The sequence below is a fragment of the Bufo gargarizans genome, chromosome 1, assembly GCF_014858855.1.
Source record: "Bufo gargarizans isolate SCDJY-AF-19 chromosome 1, ASM1485885v1, whole genome shotgun sequence".
In the NCBI taxonomy this organism is placed as follows: Eukaryota; Metazoa; Chordata; class Amphibia; order Anura; family Bufonidae; genus Bufo; species Bufo gargarizans.
The window spans coordinates 455,376,074-455,397,804 of NC_058080.1; the positions used below are offsets into that span (position 1 = coordinate 455,376,074).

Consider the following 21,731-nt stretch of genomic DNA (forward strand, 5'->3'; position numbering starts at 1 on the left):
TGGGTCTGATGTCTGTATAATACAGTACAGTACACTATATAGTGTTTTGTACTGTATTTTACTTACACTTTGTCTGAACAGATCTATGCCTTTAGCACAGATCTGTTCAGCACCATGGACAGCAGGATGCCTGAGAAGGCGTCCTGTTGCCATGAGAACCTTCCCCGTCTGCTCAGTTGTAGCCACAACTGCGCAGACGGGGAAGGGTAAGGACGGGGGCTGTCTGGGGGCTCTCTCCCTCTCCATCGGGGGGCTGCAAAGGCATAGCAGCCCCCCGATCGGAGAGGGAGGGAGCTCCCTGAGCTGTTAACCTTTTCCATACAGCGGTCCGTACGGACCGCGGTATGAAAAGGGTTAAAAGGCTGACATCACATCACAGATGTCAGCCGTTTATACCAGGGAGTCAGCAATGTGCTGACACCCTGGTATACCCACTGGCCACCAACGATTATTCAAGGGGAGGCGGGCGGGGCCGCACCGCCCGCCTCCCGCAACCCCCCCCCCCCCGGGAGGGGGGGGGGTGATAAATATATATTTTAGGAATACTAAAGTTTCTGATCCCCGCGGTCCCGACCAGAAACTGCAGAAAGCGCAACGACCCCCCCGCGCATTTAGCCGAGGTGCCTGCTCAATGATTTGAGCAGGCACCTTGTTCCAATCACAGCCGACCGGGCGGCAGTGATCAGAACAACACATGACGTACCGGTACGTCATGTGTCCTTAAGGACTCGGGAAACATGCCGTACCGGTACGTCATGTGTCCTTAAGGGGTTAATACAGTAGTAAAATACTTTACACACAAAGCCAGTTATGTGCGCAGTTTAGGACACATGAGGGGACACATAGGGCCATGAGGGGGACCAGCATAAGATGCTATATGTGTGTCTTATTCTGGCCCCCCTCATGGCCCTATGTGTCATAGCACACATCCCCTATAACAGTGCCATCCACAGATCCACCCCATAACAGCGTCATCCACAGGTCCCCCATAAGTGTCCTTCACAGATCCCCCATAACACTGTCCTCCACAGATCCCCATAACAGTGTCCTCCACAGATCCCCCATAACACTGTCCTCCACAGATCCCCATAACAGTGTCCTCCACAGATCCCCATAACAGTGTCCTCCACAGATCCCCCATAACAGTGTCCTCCACAGATCCCCCCATAACAGCGTCCTCCACAGATCCCCCATAACAGCGTCCTCCACAGATCCCCCATAATAGTGTCCTCCACAGATCTCCCATAATAGTGTCCTCCACAGATCTCCCATAATAGTGTCCTCCACAGATCCCCCATAATAGTGTCCTCCACAGATCCCCCATAATAGTGTCCTCCACAGATCCCCCATAATAGTGTCCTCCACAGATCCCCCATAACAGTGTACTCTACAGATCCCAGAGTTTTTCATTGAATGCCTGTTGTCAATCACACAAACGCGCGTATCACGAGCGTTTCCTAAATACAAAAACGCCCCAAAATACGCCTGTAAAGCGCCTGATAAAAACGCCTGTAAAATGCACATACCGAATACGCTCAGGTGTGAACCAAGCCTTAGACCACCAGAAGAAATATATAGTATATAAGTTAGGGGTCCATTATTCTCAGAGCTTGGGCCCACCGGAGGATCCTCTGGTATCATGGTGGGCAAGTCCGACCATGCTTAGCTTGACTTCCAAGTTGCCGCCCTTTGTGACTTCCTCCCGCTCAATAACATACAGCAGGGATGGAGAAAAAAAGATTATTTTTACTGCATTCTGAAGTCTGAGAAAAGATTTTTGAACACCATCGGAAAACACATGACCCCATTATAAGCGTAATTTGGGGGGCTTGGCTGACATTTTAACAAATACCTAAACAGTATAGCACATGCTAGTTCTGTAAGTATGGCAGCCGCTGGCTGTTGCATATAAAGGGTGTTCGATCTCAACCATAAATGGCCAAAATAGGTATACATGTTTAAAGCAAATAAGGAATTAGCACAATTAAAGGGGTTGTGCAGCGGCATAATATTGATTACCTATCCTCAGACTAGGTCATCAATATCAGATTGGGAGGGGTCCAACTCCCGGCACCCTGACCAACAGCTGTTTGAAGGGGTTGCGGTGCTCGTGCGAGTGCTGCATTCTTGTCACTGTTTACCTGCAAGCCATCTCCCAGCTGATCGGCAGGGGTGCCGGGTGTCAGACCGCCGTCGATCAGATATTGATGACCTGTCCTGAGGATAAGTTATCAATATCTGTAGCCTGGAAAACAGGGACACGGTAAGAACGCTGTTCACCAGCTATAGAGCGGCATTTTAGAGAGTTCATCACATCACCAGGGACAATGGTCCTCATTATGAGGAACTGGATATTATTATTATTATGGAGTTCTGGAGAATTTTTCGTTTTTGCGGTAAAAATTTTTCTCCCTGCCTTCCCGGAGCCATAACTTTTTTATTTTTCCAGTCACATGTATGAGGGCTTAATTTTTTTGCAGGACAAGTTGTACTTCCTACTGGCACCATTTAGGCCACTTTCACACTGGCGTTTTGGCTTTCCGTTTCTGAGATCTGTTTAGGGCTCTCACAAGCGGTCCAACACGGATCAGTTTTGCACTAATGCATTCTGAATGGAAAAGGATCCGCTCAGAATGCATCAGTTCACCTCAGTTCCGTCTCCATTCCAACACCAAAACGCTGCGCCAAACGGATCCGTTCTGACACACAATGCAAGTCAATGGGGACGGATCCGTTTTCTATGACACAATAGAAAACGGATCCATCCTCCATTGACTTTCAATGGTGTTCAAGACGGATCCGTCTTGGCTATTTTAAAGATAATACAAACTGATCCGTTTTGAACGGATGCAGGCGGTTGTATTATCTGGATGGATCCGTCTGAGCAGATCCATGACGGATCCGCACCAAACGCGAGTGTGAAAGTAGCCTAGTTTTATGGGTTTTGTTTCTACCGCTTTCAGTATTCAATAAAACTGACCTGTGCACTTTATTCGGATCCACAAAATACAGATGTGATCGGTGTGTATCCCGCAATCTTCGCAGGACCTACCGTAAAAAAAAGCCTATTCTTGTCCCCAAAATGGAGAAGAATAGGACAGTTTCTATCATTTGTGGTCCAGCCATACAAATGTGTTTTTTTTTTTGGGAAGACCCATAGAAAAGCACGTGTCCGTGCGCAAACCGCCAAAAATGAGCATTGGACATGGACCAAGAAACACAGTTGTGTGCATGAGGCCCTAAGATGAGAATGTACACCCTCCATAGCCCTTTATCCTGGGACTCATTGGTGAGGGAAAGCCCAGATTCATTACCCAAGGGATCCTCTCTCTGGGGTCTACATTAGAGATGAAGTTTCGTGTTTTCTCAGGACACCCCCCGAGAGTGCTCCGTGTAGAAGGGGCTGGTGAGGTGAGACCTCCACATACAAGAGGTTCTTATGGGGCTGAGGCTGCTGTCTGTCACACTCCGCAGAGAGCCTTCTCCTATGGCGCAGTACGGAGGTGTCCGTGTTTCTGGGGGAAGCATTTAACTGCTGCACCAGAAGACGCCGAGCGGCCGGGTGCACGTCTCGGGCTGTGATCTGTGCGGTGATGTATGCGGCATTTTGTCCTAGTTGCTGCTGTCCTAATATTGAAGTCTGTTGGGGGGTGGGAAATCAATGGGCTGCCCCGTGTGGTGGTCACCATGGCAACGAGGCACCGACCTGTGTATAAGTGCAGGACCCTGCGTGACTGTGATGGCCTCTGCTCCCCAGTCATCATACAGGTCGTGTGGAGTCGGCCTGGAGCTCAGTACTTATGGGGGTCCTCACCCGGTCTGCTGGGGTCTGGGGCTCATCGGCTTTCCTTGCAGGATGCTCTTTCCAGTATGGAGGACATAGGCAGGCTTCCCTTAGGCTCAGTGGGGGACTGCTGGCTTCCAGAAGTGCTCTGCTGTGGTTGATAGAGGGTGGTCCTGATACCCCTGCTGTTAGCTGACAATGCTCTAAAGGGGAGGTAACAGTGTGCCAGTCCCTTACTCTAATGTAGCGGGCATCGTATTCCTAGTACAGGATTACAGCAGGGCAGTCAAGAAAGTCGCAGGTGTATATGGAAAAGAAAGTGGCGCCAGGGCTTCATCATTATGGTGCTCTTGCCAGACGCCCTAATTTGCAATGCATTTATATTAAAAAAATTGTAGAAGTACATACACTATTAACAATAAGTTAGGGATATTTGGCTTTCGGGTGAAATTTAGGGTAAACGTAAAAAGTTAACGCTACAGTGATATTATATCTAGAGATGAGCGAACTTCTGTTTTAAGTTCGGCGTCTAAAGTTCGGGGGCGGGTTAGCGGAGAATCCCTATCTGGAACCGGATATGGATTCCGACTTCCGTTGTGGTCCGTGGTAGCGGAATCAATAATCGGCCATTATTGATTCCGCTACCACGGACCACAACGGAAGTCGGAATCCATATCCGGTTCCAGATCGGGATTCTCCGCTAACCCGCCCCCGAACTTTAGACGCCGAACTTAAAACAGAAGTTCGCTCATCTCTAATTATATCATGAAAGTAGGGCATTTAAGTAGAAGCATGGAATGGTGATCTCCTCATCTCAAACAATATATTGAAACAAAGGCCAACAACAGTGGTGGGTATACCCCCACAAAAAATGTCACTGTCTAAATAACTCTTCATGTGGCCTTGAGCATCAATTACAGCTTGTCAACGACGTCTCAGGCTGGGTTCAGACCTGAGCGTTTTACAGCACGTTCCTATGCGCTGTAAAACGCTCAACAGGCAAGAACCAATGATTCCCTATCGGCATGGCTCTCACCTGAGCGTTTTACAGCGCGTATGATCGCGCTGTAAAACGCCCGACGCCCCAAGAAGTACATGAGCTTCTTTGGGGCGTCTTGTTGCGCGTTCCCGTACATAGAGTTTAGCGGGAACGCGCGACAATGGGCGTTCGCTTGTCTCTGTATGCGCGATTGCAAACGCCCGTACAATCGTGCATACAGAGCGCCCCATCGCGAACGCTCAGGTCTGAACCCAGCCTTATGCTGTTCACAAGTCAACTTATTGTCTGCTGAGGCATGCCGTCCCACTCTTCTTGAAGAGTGACCCCCAGGTGATTGAGGTTCTGGGGTACAGAGTTACGAGCTTCTACATGGCGACTAAGCTGATCTCATAGGTTTTCTATGGTATTCCGGTCTGGAGAAAGTGCAGGCCACTCCATATGACGTATCCAGCTGGTCTCCAGGAGCCATTCCCTAATGATGCAACCTTGATGAGCTGGCGCATTGTCACCCATGAAGATGAAATTAGGCCTGTGTTGTTCATGCAGAGGAACAATGACTGGATTAATGATGTTATCCAATTAGTATGGGCTTATCACTGTACCATTCACAAAGTGTAGGGCAGTTCTGTATTGACTGAAACACCCCTGCCCACACTGTAACACCACCACCACCACCACCAAAGGTCATCTGGTGACAACAGTAGCTGATGCATAGCACTCTCCTTGATGTCTCCAACGTCGTTGGCGGCCATCATTTCTGCTCAGCATGCATCAACTTTTATCAGTGATAAGCACTGAGGTGCACTGGTCCCTCTTCCAATGTAGATGCTCCCTGGCCTTTGCAAGACGATCACTTCTGTGCCTGGTTGTATGGTCAGGTACCCTTGCAGGTTGTAGGCAGACCTTGCTGATGTAAATGGTTTTGAATGGTCTGATGTGACACTTGGGTGCCTCTCACCTCCCTTAGGCCCCTTTCACACGGGCGAGTATTCCGCTCGGGTGCAATGCGTGAGGTGAACGCATTGCACCCGCACTGAATATCGACCCATTCATTTCTTTGGGGCTGTTCACATGAGCGGTGATTTTCACGCATCACTTGTGCGTTGCGTGAAATTCCCAGCAAGCTCTATTTTGTGCGTTTTTCACGTAATGCAGGCCCCATAGAAATGAATGGGGTTGCGTGAAAATCGCAAGCAAGTGCGATTGCGGTGTGATTTTCACGCACGGTTGCTAGGAGATGATTGGGATGGGGACCCGATAATTATTATTTTCCCTTATAACATGGTTATAAGGGAAAATAATAGCATTCTGAATACAGAATGCATAGTAAAATAGCGCTGGAGGGGTTAAAAAATAAAATAAAAATTTTACTCACCTTAATCCACTTGATCGCGTAGCCGGCATCTCCTTCTGTCTTCATCTTAGCTTTGTGTAGCAACAGGACCTGTGGTGACGTCACTCCGGTCATCACATGATCTTTTACCATGGCGATGGATCATGTGATGACCGGAGTGACGTCACCACAGGTCCTGTTGCTGCACACAGCTAAGATGAAGACAGAAGGAGATTGCCGGTGAGTAAAATTTTTATTTTATTTTTTAACTCCTCCAGCGCTATTTTACTATGCATTCTGTATTCAGAATGCTATTATTTTCCCTTATAACCATGTTATAAGGGAAAATAATACAATCTACAGAACACCGATCCCAAGTCCGAATTTCTGTGAAGAAGTTTGGGTACCAAACATGCGCGATTTTTCTCACGTGCGTGTAAAACGCATTACAATGTTTTGCACTCGTGCGGAAAAATCGCGCATGTTCCCGCAACGCACCCGCACATTTTCCCGCAACGCCCGTCTGAAAGAGGCCTTAAATGTCATAATGAAGGGGTCATCAGTGTGGGATGTGGCCAAAGTACATCCACTTCTCTGCCTTTCTGTGACTCTTGTAGTCTCTCTGTATCTCTGTTGCAACCTGCTGATGACACTCTGTGTGGCTCCAAGCTATGTGGCCACTTCCATCTAGGAACATCCTGCTTGAAGCCTCACAATGGCGAGGTACTTTGATCAATTTTTAGGTGTCATCTTGGTCTCATGATGTCAAAATGTGAACAGCAAATTTTTTGGGTGATTCATGGATCAAACACCCGTTGTAAATTTTGTTGTTAAGGCTACTTTCACACAAGCATTTTTGCTGGATCCGGCAGGGTTCAGCAAAAACGCTTCTGTTACAATAATACAACCATCTGCATCCGGAACGAATGAACGGATCCGGTTGTATTATCTTTAACATTGCCAAGATGGATCCGCCATGAACTTCATTGAAAGTCAATGGGGAACAGATCAGTTTTCTACTGTGTCATATTGTGTCAGAGAAATCCGTCCCCATTGACTTGCATTGTGGGTCATGACGGATCTGTTTTGCTCCGCATTCCAAGACGGATAGCAAATCTCAGCATGCTGTGGTTTGCTCTCCGGTATGAGAACGGAACAGAATGCATTTTTGAGCATTCCGTTCTGTTCAGTTACGTTTTGTCCCCATTGACAATTAATGGCGACAAAACAAGCGTTTTTTTCCCGGTATCGAGACCCTATGACGGATCTCAATACTGGAAAATATTAACGCTAGTGTGAAAGTAACCTAAGCTCCTTGTTAGAGAACAGCAAGTTGTGCAAAAAGTACTGAAACATTGAACAGTTGGACCTGTGCATTCAAAAGTTTAGAGAAGGTCTCATTAAGTTCACCTTAGGCCTCATGCACACGACCGTTGTTTGGGTTCGCATCCGAGCGGCTGTTTTGGCGGCTCGAATGCGGACCCATTCACTTTAATGGGGCCGCAAAAGATGCCGACAGCACTCCGTGTGCTGTCCGCATCCGTGGCTCCATTCCGCGGCCCCGCTAAAAAAATATAACATGTCCTATTCTTGTCCGCAGCCATAGTTTAATAAGGTGAAATAAAAAGGCGCTGTACATTCCCTTGTCAGCAGGACCAGAAGTCCATCCCTCGCCTTAGTACAGAAGAATGCCTCCATAGTATGCCATGCAATGCTACAATTTATGAAAATGGAGGGTCAGTATGGGTCCATAGAATTCTATAGTTATGATTAGACTTGAGCGAAGCGAGCTTCGGATGCTTAATAGTATTAGATAGTATGGACTCCGGTGAGCCACAGTTAGTTATTCACAAAGTTGTGCATGACTTCGTTGAATAACTTCAGTAGTTGATTTTTAAAGTAAACCACTTTAACCCCTTAACGACCCAGGACGTCCTGCAGTCGTTCCTCCCCCCTCTCGCGGTCCCCCGATCGGTTACTGACAGCCGGATCCCTGCTGCATCCACCAGCATCGGTTTGGGCTCCCTCACCTCATACATCGGGTCCCCGCTCTGCTGTGGCGGGGACTCGATGGTTGCCATGGCAGCCCCAAGCCATTCCAAGTCTTGGGGCCTGTCATGTACGGAAGCCTAAGAGGCCCAGCCCCCAGGCTGGGTCTCTTAGGCAACTGTTAGGCCCCTTTCACACGGGCGAGTTTTCCGTGCGGGTGCGATGCGTGAGGTGAACGCACTGCACCCGCACTGAATCCTGACCCATTCATTTCTATGGGACTGTGCACACGAGCGGGGATTTTCACGCATCACTTGTGCGTTGCGTGAAAATCGCAGCATGCTCCTCTTTGTGCGTTTTTCACGTAACGCAGGCCCTATAGAAATGAATGGGGTTGCGTGAAAATCGCATGCATCCGCAAGCAAGTGCGGATGCGGTGCGATTTTCACGCATGGGTTCTAGGTGCCAGTCTATTCACTGTATTATTTTCCCTTATAACATGGTTATAAGGGAAAATAATAGCATTCTGAATACAGAATGCTTAGTATAATAGTGCTGGAGGGGTTAAAAATAATAAAAAAGTTAACTCACCTTCTCCTCTTGTTCGGGTAGATGCCGGTCTGTTCTTTAGCTGTGGGCTGAATGACCTGAGGTGACGTCAGATCACATGCTCCATCACCACGGTGATGGACCATGTGATTGGAGCATGTGATCTGACATCACCTCAGGTCATTCAGCCCACAGCTAAAGAACAGACCGGCATCTACGCTAACAAGAGGAGAAGGTGAGTTAACTTTTTTATTATTTTTAACCCTTCCAGCACTATTATACTAAGCATTCTGTATTCAGAATGCTATTATTTTCCCTTATAACCATGTTATAAGGGAAAATAATACAATCTTCAGAACATCAATCCCAAGCCCGAACTTCTGTGAAGAAGTTCGGGTTTGGGTACCAAACATGCATGATTTTTCTCACGCAAGTGCAAAACGCATGACAATGTTTTGCACTCGCGCGGAAAAATTGCGCATTTTCCCGCAACGCACCCGGCTCTTATCCGGGCAAAAAACATGACGCCTGTGTGAAAGAGGCCTTAGCGTCTTACAGTGTAAGACCCTAACAGTTCAATACAGCACAATACAGATGTATTGAAACAAGGATCAGACCCTGTCCCATAGTGGGACAAAAAATAAAGTTTATAAAATTAAAGTTTTACCAACAAAATTAAAAGTTTCAAGTAAAAAAAAAAAAAGCGTCCTTTTCTAAAAATAAAGTAAAAAAAATAGGGAAAAGACATATAGACATATTAGGTATTGTCGCGTCCATATCGACCAGCTCTATAAACATATCACATGACCTAATCCCTCAGATGAACACCATAAAAAATAAAAACTGTGCTAAATAAACAATTGTTTGTCACCTTACATCACAAAAAGTACAACAGCAAGCGATCAAAAAGGCGTACGCCCACCAAAATAGTACCAATCTAACTGTCACCTCATCCCACAAAAAATGAGCCCCTACCTGAGACAATCGCCTAAAAACCTGAAGAAACTATGGCTCTAAGAATATGGAGTTTCTACTCTAGGGGTGCATCAGGGGGGCTTCAAATGGGACATGGTGTAAAAAAAAACAGTCTAGCAAAATCTGCCTTCCAAAAACCGTATGGCATTCCTTTCCTTCTGCGCCCTGCCGTGTGCCCGTACAGCAGTTTACGACCACATATGGGGTGTTTCTGTAAACTACAGAATCGGGGCCATAATTAATGAGTTTTGATTGGCTGTTAACCCTTGCTTTGTAACTGGAAAAAAAATATTAAAATGGAAAATCTGCCAAAAAAGTTAAATTGTATCTCTCTTTTCCATGAATTCTTGTGGAACACATAAAGAGTTAACAACGTTTGTAAAATCAGTTTTGAATACCTTGAGGGGTGTAGTTTCTTGATTGGGGTCATTTTTGGGTGGTTTTTTTATCATGTGAGCTTCACAAAGTGACTTCAGACCTGAACTGGTCCTTAAAAAGTGGGTTTTTGAAAAAATTCTGAGAAATTTCAAGATTTGCTTCTAAACTTAGTTCTAAGCTTTGTAACATCCCCCAAAAATAAAATGTCATTCCCAAAATAATCCTAACATGAAGAAGACATATGGGAAATGTAAAGTAATAACTATTTGTGTATGTATTATAGAAGTAGAGAAATGTAAACTTGGAAATTTGCAAATTTTTAAAATTTTTGGGCAAATTTGGTATTTTTTAATAAATACAAATGTTTTTTTTTTACTCCATTTTACCAGTGTCATGAAGTACAATATGTGACAAAAAAACAATCTCAGAATGGCCTGGATAAGTCAAAGTGTTTTAAGGTTATCACCACATAAAGTGACACTGGTCAGATTTGCAAAAAATGGCCGGGTCCTTAAGGTGAAAATGAGCCTGGTCCTTAACCTCTTAAGGACATAGGGCGTACAGGTACGCCCTTGTGCCCTGGTACTTAAGGACACAGGGCGTACATGTACGCCCTGTGTATTTCTGATCACTGCCGTGCGGCTGGCAGTGATCGGAACCCGGTGCCTGCTCAAATCATTGAGCAGGCACCTAGGCTAAATGCGCGGGGGGGTCCCGTGACCCCCCCATGTCGGCGATCGCGGCAAACCGCAGGTCAATTCAGACCTGCGGTTTGCTGCGATTTCTGCAGTTTCTGATCCCCGCGGTCCCTGACCGCGGGGATCAGAAACTATAGGATTCCAAAAATGTTCCTGCATCCCTCCCCCCTGCACCCCTAAGTTATTTGAGCACGGTGGGAGGTGCAGGGGGAGGGTTGCGGGCGGTGCGGGAGGCGGGCGGTGCGGTAGGCGGGATCGCGATCCCCCGCCCGCCTCCCCTTGAATAATCGTTGGTTTCTAGTGGGTATACCAGGGTGCCAGCACATTGCTGGCACCCTGGTATAAACGGCTGACATCTGTGCTGCGATGTCAGCCGTTTAACCCTTTCCATACCGCGGTCCGTACGGACCGCTGTATGGAAAAGGTTAACAGCGCAGGGAGCTCCCTCCCTCTCCCATCGGGGGGCTGCTGTGCCTTTGCAGCCCCCCGAATGGAGAGGGAGAGAGCTCCCAGGCAGCCCCCCCAGAGCCCCGTCCTTACCCTTCCCCGTCTGCGCAGTTCTGACCATAACTGAGCAGACGGGGAAGGTTCCCATGGCAACAGGACGCCTCTCAGGCGTCCTGCTGTCCATGGTGCTGAACAGATCTGTGCTGAAAGGCATAGATCTGTTCAGACAAAGTGTAAAATACAGTAAAGTACTATATATTGTACTGTACTGTATTATACAGACATCAGACCCACTGGATCTTCAAGAACCAAGTGGGTCTGGGTCAAAAAGAAAGTGAAAAAAAGTGAAAATAAAGTAAAAATCAAAAAACACATTTATCACTGATTAAAAATAAAAAAAATTAAATTCCCTACACATGTTTGGTATCGCCGCGTCCGTAACGACCTGATCTATAAAACGGTCATGTTACTTTACCCAAACGGTGAACGCCATAAAAATAAAAAATTAAAAACTATGATGAAATTGAAATTTTGCCCACCTTACTTCCCAAAAAAGTTAATAAAAGTGATCAAAAAAGTTGTATGTACTCCAAAATTGTAACAATCAAACCGTCATCTCATCCCGCAAAAATCATACCCTACCCAAGATAATCGCCCCAAAACTGAAAAAACTATGGCTCTTAGACTATGGAAACACTAAAACATGATTTTTTTTGTTTCAAAAATGAAATCATTGTGTAAAACTTACATAAATAAAAAAAAGTATACATATTAGGTATCGCCGCGTCCGTATCGACCGGCTCTATAAAAATATCACATGATCTAACCCCTCAGGTGACCACCGTAAAAAAAAAAAAAAAAAAAACGGTGTAAAAAAAGCAATTTTTTGTCATCTTACTTCACAAAAAGTGTAACAGCAAGCGATCAAAAAGTCATATGCACCCCAAAATAGTGCCAATAAAACCGTAATCTCATCCCGCAAAAAATGAGACCCTACTTGAGATAATCGCCCAAAAACTGAAAAAACTATGGCTCTTAGACTATGGAGACACTAAAACTTTTTTTTGTTTTAAAAATTAATTCATTGTGTAAAACTTACATAAATAAAAAATTTGTATACATATTAGGTATCGCCGCATGCGTGACAACCTGCTCTATAAAATTACCACATGATCTAACCGGTCAGATGAATGTTGTAAATAACAAAAAAAAAAAACGGTGCCAAAAAAGCTATTTCTTGTTACCTTGCCGCACAAAAAGTGTAATATAGAGCAACCAAAAATCATATGTACCCTAAACTAGTACCAACAAAACTGCCACCTTATCCCGTAGTTTCTAAAATGGGGTCACTTTTTTGGAGTTTCTACTCTAGGGGTGCATCAGGGGGGCTTCAAATGGGACATGGTGTCAATAAAACCAGTCCAGCAAAATCTGCCTTCCAAAAAACGTATGGCATTCCTTTCCTTCTGCGCCCTGCCGTGTGCCCGTACAGCAGTTTACGACCACATATGGGGTGTTTCTGTAAACTACAGAATCAGGGCCATAAATAATGAGTTTTGTTTTGCTGTTAACCCTTGCTTTGTAACTGGAAAAAAAATATTAAAATGGAAAATCTGCCAAAAAAGTGAAATTTTGAAATTGTATCTCTATTTTCCATTAAATCTTGTGCAACACCTAAAGGGTTAACAAACTTTGTAAAATCAGTTTTGAATACCTTGAGGGGTGTAGTTTCTTAGATGGGGTCACTTTTATGGAGTTTCTACTCTAGGGTTGCATCAGGGGGCTTCAAATGGGACATGGTGTAAAAAAAACAGTCCAGCAAAATCTGCCTTCCAAAAACCGTATGGCATTCCTTTCCTTCTGCGCCCTGCCGTGTGCCCGTACAGCAGTTTACGACCACATATGGGGTGTTTCTGTAAACTACAGAATCAGGGCCATAAATAATGAGTTTTGTTTTGCTGTTAACCCTTGCTTTGTAACTGGAAAAAAAATATTAAAATGGAAAATCTGCCAAAAAAGTGAAATTTTGAAATTGTATCTCTATTTTCCATTAAATCTTGTGCAACACCTAAAGGGTTAACAAACTTTGTAAAATCAGTTTTGAATACCTTGAGGGGTGTAGTTTCTTAGATGGGGGTCACTTTTATGGAGTTTCTACTCTAGGGTTGCATCAGGGGGGCTTCAAATGGGACATGGTGTCAAAAAAACTGTCCAGCAAAACCTGCCTTCCAAAAACCAAACGGCGCACCTTTCACTCTACGCCCCGCTGTGTGGCCGTACAGTAGTTTACGGCCACATATTGGGTGTTTCTGTAAACGGCAGAGTCAGGGCAATAAAGATACAGTCTTGTTTGGCTGTTAACCCTTGCTTTTTTAGTGGAAAAAAATTGGTTAAAATGGAAAATTAGGCAAAAAAATGAAATTCTCAAATTTCATCCCCATTTGCCAATAACTCTTGTGCAACACCTAAAGGGTTAATGAAGTTTGTAAAATCAGTTTTGAATACCTTGAGGGGTGTAGTTTCTTAGATGGGGTCACTTTTATGGAGTTTCTACTCTAGGGGTGCATCAGGGGGCTTCAAATGGGACATGGTGTCAAAAAAACAGTCCAGCAAAACCTGCCTTCCAAAAACCATATGGCGCACCTTTCACTCTACGCCCCGCTGTGTGGCCGTACAGTAGTTTACGGCCACATATAGGGTGTTTCTGTAAACGGCAGAGTCAGGGCAATAAAGATACAGTCTTGTTTGGCTGTTAACCCTTGCTTTGTTAGTGGAAAAAATGGGTTAAAATGGAAAATTAGCCAAAAAAATGAAATTCTCAAATTTCATCCCCATTTGCCAATAACTCTTGTGCAACACCTAAAGGGTTAACGAAGTTTGTAAAATCAGTTTTGAATACCTTGAGGGGTGTAGTTTCTATTATGTAAGCCTCGCAAAGTGACTTCAGAGCTGTAGTGGTCCCTAAAAATTTGGTTTTTGTAAATTTCCGAAAAATTTCAAGATTTGCTTCTAAACTTCTAAGCCTTGTAACATCCCCAAAAAATAAAATATCATTCCCAAAATAATTCAAACATGAAGTAGACATATGGGGAATGTAAAGGCATCACAATTTTTAGGGGTATTACTATGTATTACAAAAGTAGAGAAACTGAAACTTTGAAATTTACAAATTTTTCCAAATTTTTGTTAAATTAGGTATTTTTTGGTGCAAAAAAAATATTTTTTTTTACTTCTTTTTACCAGTGTCATGAAGTACAATATGTGACAAAAAAACAATCTCAGAACGGCCTGGATAAGTCAAAGCGTTTTAAAGTTATCAGCACTTAAAGTGACAGTGGTCAGATTTGCAAAAAATGGCCTGGTCCTAAGGTGTAAAAAGGCTGTGTCCTTAAGGGGTTAAAGGGAACCTGTCACCAGGATTTTGGATATAGAGCTGAGGACATGGGTTGCTAGATCGCCACTAGCACATCCACAATACCCAGTCCCCATAGCTCTGTGTGCTTTTATTGTGTATAAAAACCGATTTGATACATATGCAAATTAACATAAAAGAGTCATATCTTACTTGTGTGAGCACAGAAGTCATATTTTCAAGCTCTGACTCATCTCAGGTTAATTTGCATATGTATCAAATCGGTTTTTATACACCATAAAAGCACACAGAGCTATGGGGACTGGATATTGCGGATGTGCTAGCGGCCATCTAGCTACCCATGTCCTCGGCTCTATACACAAAATCCAGGTGACAGGTTCCCTTTAAGGGGTTAAAACTTGGTTCTAAGGTACTAGTTGGAACCGAAGCCAAGTTCGGTTTCAAGTTTTAAAGTGGTTTTCCACTTTAAAAATCAATTACTGAAGTTATACAACAACGTCATGCGCGACTTCGCGAATAACTAACTTTGGCTCATCGGCGCCCATACATTCTAATACTTTATGGAGTTGAATCTCTGTACAGTATTATTCCGAAGTTTTGAACGAAGCGATTTCGGATGAAGCATCTGAAGCTCGCTTCGCTCAACTAGGGCTGCAGTAAACGATTATTTTAGAAATCGAGTATTCTATTGATTATTTTTTATGATTAATCAAGTAATCTAATAAGAGAAAATGAATTAATTGTTTTCCTTTATAAAAACTCATCAGACCCCCTGCCATTAGTCCCAAACAGCCTTCGTTCCCCCCTGTGCGATTAGCCCAAGTGCATCAGTTAGGCCTCTTTCACACTTGCGTTGTCCGGATCCGGCGTGTACTCCACTTGCCGGAATTACACGCCGGATCCGGAAAAACGCAAGTGTACTGAAAGCATTTGAAGACGGATCCGTCTTCATAATGCTTTCAGTGTTACTATGGCACCCAGGACGCTATTAAAGTCCTGGTTGCCATAGTAGTAGTGGGGAGCGGGGGAGCGGCATACTTACCATCCGTGCGGCTCCCGGGGCGCTCCAGAATGACGTCAGAGCACCCCAGGCGCATGGATGACGTGTACATGCGATCACGCGATCCATGCGCTTGGGGCGCCCTGACGTCACTCTGGAGCGCCCCGGGAGCCGCACGGATGGTAAGTATGCTGCTCCCCGCTCCCCACTACAGTTTACCATGGCTGCCAGGACTTTAGCGTCCCGGCAGCCATGGTAACCATTGAGAAAAAGCTAAACGTCGCATCCGGCAATGCGCCGAAACGACGTTTAGCTTAAGGGCGGATCCGGATCAATGCCTCTCAATGGGCATTCATTCCGGATCCGGCCTTGCGGCAAGTGTTCCGGATTTTTGGCCGGAGCAAAAAGTGCAGCATGCTGCGCTATTTGCTGCGGCCAAAAAACGTTCCGTTCCGGAACTGAAGACATCCTGATGCATCCTGAAGGACGGACTGTCCATTCAGAATGCATTAGGAAAATCCTGATCAGTATTCTTCCGGCATAGAGCCCCGACGACGGAACTCTATGCCGGAAGACTATAACGCAGGTGTGAAAGAGCCCTTATGGGTATTATCCAGGGACACGCCCCCTATAAGCTGGAGCTGCAGCTACCACAGAGAGCTTCTGTCCCAGCACCCAGAGCTGTGCCTGTCCATGCAGCCTGCCCTCCTGACAGCCGGAGTGCACAGCAGTCATTGGTTTCTATGACGCTTACCTTTCCAGCAGGGGCACCGCCGACAATTCATCATTCTGCGCTGCTCAACTCTAGTTATGATCACACGTCCTAACATTGAGTGTAAGGCCTCTTTCACACGAACAATAGGGATTGTGTCAGGACGTGTTCAGTGAAACTCGCACCATTTCACAAGCAAGTTCACTCAGTTTTGTTTGCAATTGCTTTCAGTGTTTCAGTTTTTTCCGTACAAATGCAATCGGTTTTGATGCGTTTTTCACACGCGTGAAAAAAAACCGAAGGTTTACAAACAACATCTCCTAGCAACCATCAGTGAAAAACGCATTGCATTCGGACTGCATTCACTTCTATGGGGCCAGGGCTGCGTGAAAAATGCATAATATAGAACATGCTGCGATTCTCACACAAACGCAGAAATGATGTGTGAAAAACCACGCTCATGTACACAGACCCATTGAAATGAATGAATGGATCAGGATTAGGGCTGAAATGATTCATCAATTTAATGCAGTTTCGGCATCGAGGATTCGTTTATATCACGTGACCACGGAGCGTGAGTGAAATGAAGCTTCTCACTCACCGCTCCGTGGCCTCCCGACTCGGGATCGCGCTGCAGGGCCTTGCAGTCACACATAGTCAGCGCGCTTGTGTGACGTCAGGTCCCAGTGCATGCTGGGATGAAGACCCGTCTCCTGCGGACTCCATGTGTCAGCACACGCTACACTGCCAGGAAAGGTAAGTATACAGTTAGCAGCACCAGCGGCGGTTGGGAGGGGGCGGAATGGGGGCACCTGAGATTTGGCAATGACATGTATAAAATTATTGGCGTTGGGGGGAGAGGGGTTAATCGGGCCACCTGTGATTTGGTATGTATAAAGTTATTGGGGGGTGGGGGGGGGGGTTAATAGGGGCACCTGTGATTTGGCATAGAGGGGTTGATCTGGGGGAGTGGGGGACATGGTGGATGGCATGGAGGCACTGGGGAAGTGGGACATCATGGCAGCCAGTGAACTCCGGCAGTCTGTTCCTCCACCGGAACAGACTGACGGAGTTCACAACATAACCGTAGATACACATTCTGGCAGAAGAACAGCCTGCAGGAGTATACCATATTGGGTGTAGCCGGATACGATCAGCTATATGCTCTTATTGACTATAATGTGGTCCAAGGCATGTTTCGGCATACATCGTCCAAAGCTTTTTATTTTTTTTCTTACAAAATCCAGCTTGAATGCTGTAACAAAGCTGGACACCATGACTTTTTTCGTATCTTGTTACATTACAGCCTTAAGTTCAATGTTTTGTTAATCTGAATTTTATGTGATGGATCAGAACACAATAGTCTAAGTTGGTGAAGTGAAATGAGAAAGATCACATGTAATACTGCAAGTTACTTTTCATAATAGCACCATAATTTAGGGTTAATTCAGTATAGGATGGTTAAGGTATATAGTTACAATATCTAGTGATCTAGGTGGTTGATTGGGAGAGTGATAACAATCCTGGGGGTGTAGGTTAGTGCAGGGGTTAATGGCATTGTCACTATTTGTCTAGGGCATGGTCTAGCTCAGGCATGCTCAACCTGCGGCCCTCCAGCTGTTGCAAAACTACAACTCCCTGCATGCCCAAATAGCCTACAGCAAGGCATTGTGGGAGTTTTACAACAGCTGGAGGGCTGCAGGTTGAGCATACTCCTAGCTTAAAGGGTAAGTGGCGTTTATCAAGTAGAAAAAGTTAATACAAGGCACTTACTAATGTATTGTGATTGTCCATATTGCCTCCTGTGCCGGCTGAATTTCCATCAAATTATACACTGATCGTATCCTTGGTTATGACCGCCCTGCAATCCATTAGCGGTGGTCATGCTTGCACACTATAGGAAAAAGCGATGGCCTCTCTGATGGCTGGGAGCTCACAAAGGCTGGTGCCTTTTTCTATAGTGAGCAAGCATGGCCACAGCTGATGGATTGCAGGGTGGTCATAACCATGGAAACGAGCAGTGTATAATGAGATGGAAAAATGAATCCAGCCAGCAAAGGAAGCAATATGGATAATAACAATACATTAATTAGTAAGTGGCTTGTATTAACTTTCTCTACATAATAAATGCTATTATCTGAAGTGAGACAACCCCTTTAAGTGAAGGGTTAATATTAACATCTATGTAATTGTTGGATGATGAATAAGGTTAACATCTTCCTAAATCAGCGATTTAAACTTTTTTTTTTCTACTCTGGAAATTATTGGGCTAGCATAGCTGTATGAGGGGTTGTTTTTTGTGGGACAAGTTGCAGTTTCTCATGGCACCATTTAATATTGCATACAATGTAATGGGAAGCTGGAAAAAATTTCTAAATGGGGTGGAATTGGAAATACAACTATGGCGGAATTGAATTTTATGGATTTCATTATTACAGCGTTCCTTATGGAGCAGAACTGATACGTCACCCTCATTCTTCCAGGTTAGTACAATCACAGCGATACTGCATTTGTGTAGCTATTCTTGTGTTTTTAATACGTAAAAAAAACAATAAAACCTTGAAAATAATGAATTTTTTTTTTTTTTTTTGCATCACCATATTCTGACCTCCATAACTTTTTTATATTTGTGTCCTCAGAGCTGGGTGAGGGCTCTTTGTTTATGCGGGACAATCTGTATTTTTCTTTGATACTATTTTGGGGTGTGTATGACTTTTTGATCACTTGTCATTCATTTTTTTGGGAGGTGAAGTGACCAAAAATCATTGAATCGGCTATTTCGATTGTTCCTATATATTTTAATAGTTCAAGCATTTGGGACACCGTTGGTACTAATGCAGTGCTTCAGATAGCAACCAAACTGGTCGCGACTGAAAAATTGCTTTTGCAATTAGGCCTGTGCACCGTGCTGCAACTGAATACAGTGGCAGGGCACAGGAGCCGATAGTTCCCTGCCCCACCAATCACCCTTATAGGCCTCGGGCTTTGGGCCTAGTAGGCCTGAGGCCTATGAGATAGTAAATCCTGACGTAGGCGGATGTGATAACATTATCGCCCCCGCATTTGCCGGGACACAGCACAGTGATGTGTGCGTCTGGTCGCCAGTGTCCCACCATCCCAGACCATAGACCAGAAGAGGTTGCAGCCTGCCTGGTGAACACCAGCGATAGGGACACAAGTGAACATTTTTTTTATTTTTTATTTTTTCGGTACCCACTTGCGGGAGATTACTAGCAGGAAGGAGAGCACTGCAGGGGGCACTGGGGGGAAATAAATACTGAAGGGGCCCTTTGGGTGATATTACTATCGGAGGAGCACTGTGGGGGACATTACTACTGGAAGGGCACTGTGGGGGACATAACTAGCAGCATCATTGGGGGCACTCTACAGGAATTTTTTATACTGGGGACAGTATAAAGGGCATTACTGGTGGCACAATAAGGGGCATTACCAGGGCATTTTTTTTTTTATATGAGGGCATTATATGGGGCATTATTGGAGGCACTGGGAGCATTTTAATACTGGGGCATTACGGGGGATTTTTTTGTACAGGGGGCATTATTAGTACTGGGACACTATAATACTGGGGGTAAAATAGGGGATATTAATGCTGGAGGCACTGTAGGGACATTTCTATTACAGTGACATATTAGAGGATGTTATTTTTGGGGACACTATACAGGCATTATTACTTGGAGCACAATATAGGGTTTTATTATTACTGGGGGCATTTTAGCGGACATTATTATTTCTAGGGAGCATTATAATTGCTGAAGGCATTATAGGGACATTATATCTACTGGGGTCACTATTTTTTCAGCAGTATAGTATTTGGGGGCATTGGAGAGGTGAAAAAATAGCAAATTGGCTATTTAGATTTTTAAGTACAGGAATATTATCTTATAATAGTACGGGCATTTAGTGTTGCGGTGGTGCAAACTATTATTATTTTTTATATATTAAGGAGAAAGGGGGTGATTACATATCTTGATACAAATTTAAAAAACAGTTCCATACAATTATTTCTTCATCTACCCACCACACTATTGCCAGCCTCTCATGTCATTGAGTGAAGTTACCTAATGCATTACATTCAGATGATCCCACTAGGCCGTCTGAGCCATGGATCCTCGAGCCGCTGAAAAAGCTTGTCGCAGTCTCTAAGTCGAATACAGAGTGTGAGGTGATCTGCATCACAGACCCCAGACTTTGTCGAATTTTTGGGGCTTATTACGGTGTTTAAACACTATGACCATATATGGTAGTATCTGATTTATTTGCAATTTCCACATGGATAAGTTCGGCGTATTGGGGTCGTACCATGGCAGAGAAATACATTGTCGTATAATGATCCCATTGATCCTCCTTCATTATTCCCAGCAGACAAACCTCGGGGGTGCAGTCCACCTGAACCGGCAGCAGACCGGAAAGAAATGCAGTCCCTTCTCCCCAAAATGCCGATATGGGGCCACACCTCCATATCATGTGCCAGAAATCCGCCTCCAATTCCCCACACCGTGGACATTGCTCTACCCATTTTATATAATCTAGTTGGTGTGAGATATGTCTGATGAATAATGTACAGTTGAATTAGTTTGTTATTGACTGCCGGTGATACATGTAAATGCGATTCTAATAAAGCCACTATGGATTCTTCTGTAAGCGTGGGTATTAATCTTTTCCATTTATCAATTGTTTTACATATCCCCGCCCCAGCCTCTTCCTCTGCCCGTCCCGCTCTTCCTTTGCGTCCTCCTTCTCTGCAGCGAGATCCCGCGCCTGCACTATCCATTGCTTGGCCGGGGCATGCGCACTGCAATGCCCATTGTGGGCACGGCATCGCAGTAGCTACTACGCATGCGCCGGGCAACGGCGAGAAACAGCGGCGGGGAGACACCCACAATGGGCATCGCAGTGCGCATGCCCCGGCCAAGCAATGGATAGCGCAGGCGCGGGATCTCGCTGCAGAGAAGGAGGACGCAAAGGAAGAGCGGGGCGGGCAGAGGAAGAGGCAGAACAGCCTGGGCTCCAACGAGGTGAACCCCTCCCTGGGCACTTGCGAGCCCTTGAATAAAAGTCAGTTTTTGCCTTGGGGGAACTTCACAAGCAAACATCAAAGGTACCATTAGAATCATAGACTGCTATGCTAGAGCGCTATGTAAGCGGTCTATTAGGTCACAATCTGGTGACAGACTCTCTTTAAAGTATCCCATACAAGGGCCAAGTTGGGCTCGTCCTCATGTACTTTCAGAAGTTCACTTAGTTGGTAGGAAATCCTATCTATTGAGCCCAAAAGGTTCAGCCAAAACGGGTGAATGTTCATTCTATACATTACTTAGGGTGCACTATTAAAACACCTAGTATTGGCGAGTGATCTGATATATCCCCCTGGGTAAGAATAATATGGAGCGGAGATTTAACAATGTCATCTCATTACCCAGCATATAATCTATCCGGGTCAGCGAATTATGGCAGGAGTATACTATCTCTCTG

General features: G+C 45.0%; 1 protein-coding gene across 1 annotated transcript in view; it reads left to right on the forward strand.

Annotated features, from left to right (window-relative positions):
- Nucleotides 1-3,451: 3,451 nt before the first annotated feature.
- The window catches only part of LOC122922164 (COBW domain-containing protein 2-like), a 102,658-nt gene continuing 84,378 nt past the window's right edge, over nt 3,452-21,731 (forward strand). Inside the window, exon 1 of the mRNA XM_044272675.1 lies at nt 3,452-3,595. The gene's annotated coding sequence lies outside the window, so the exon portion shown is untranslated. The remainder of the gene's footprint in view (nt 3,596-21,731) is intronic.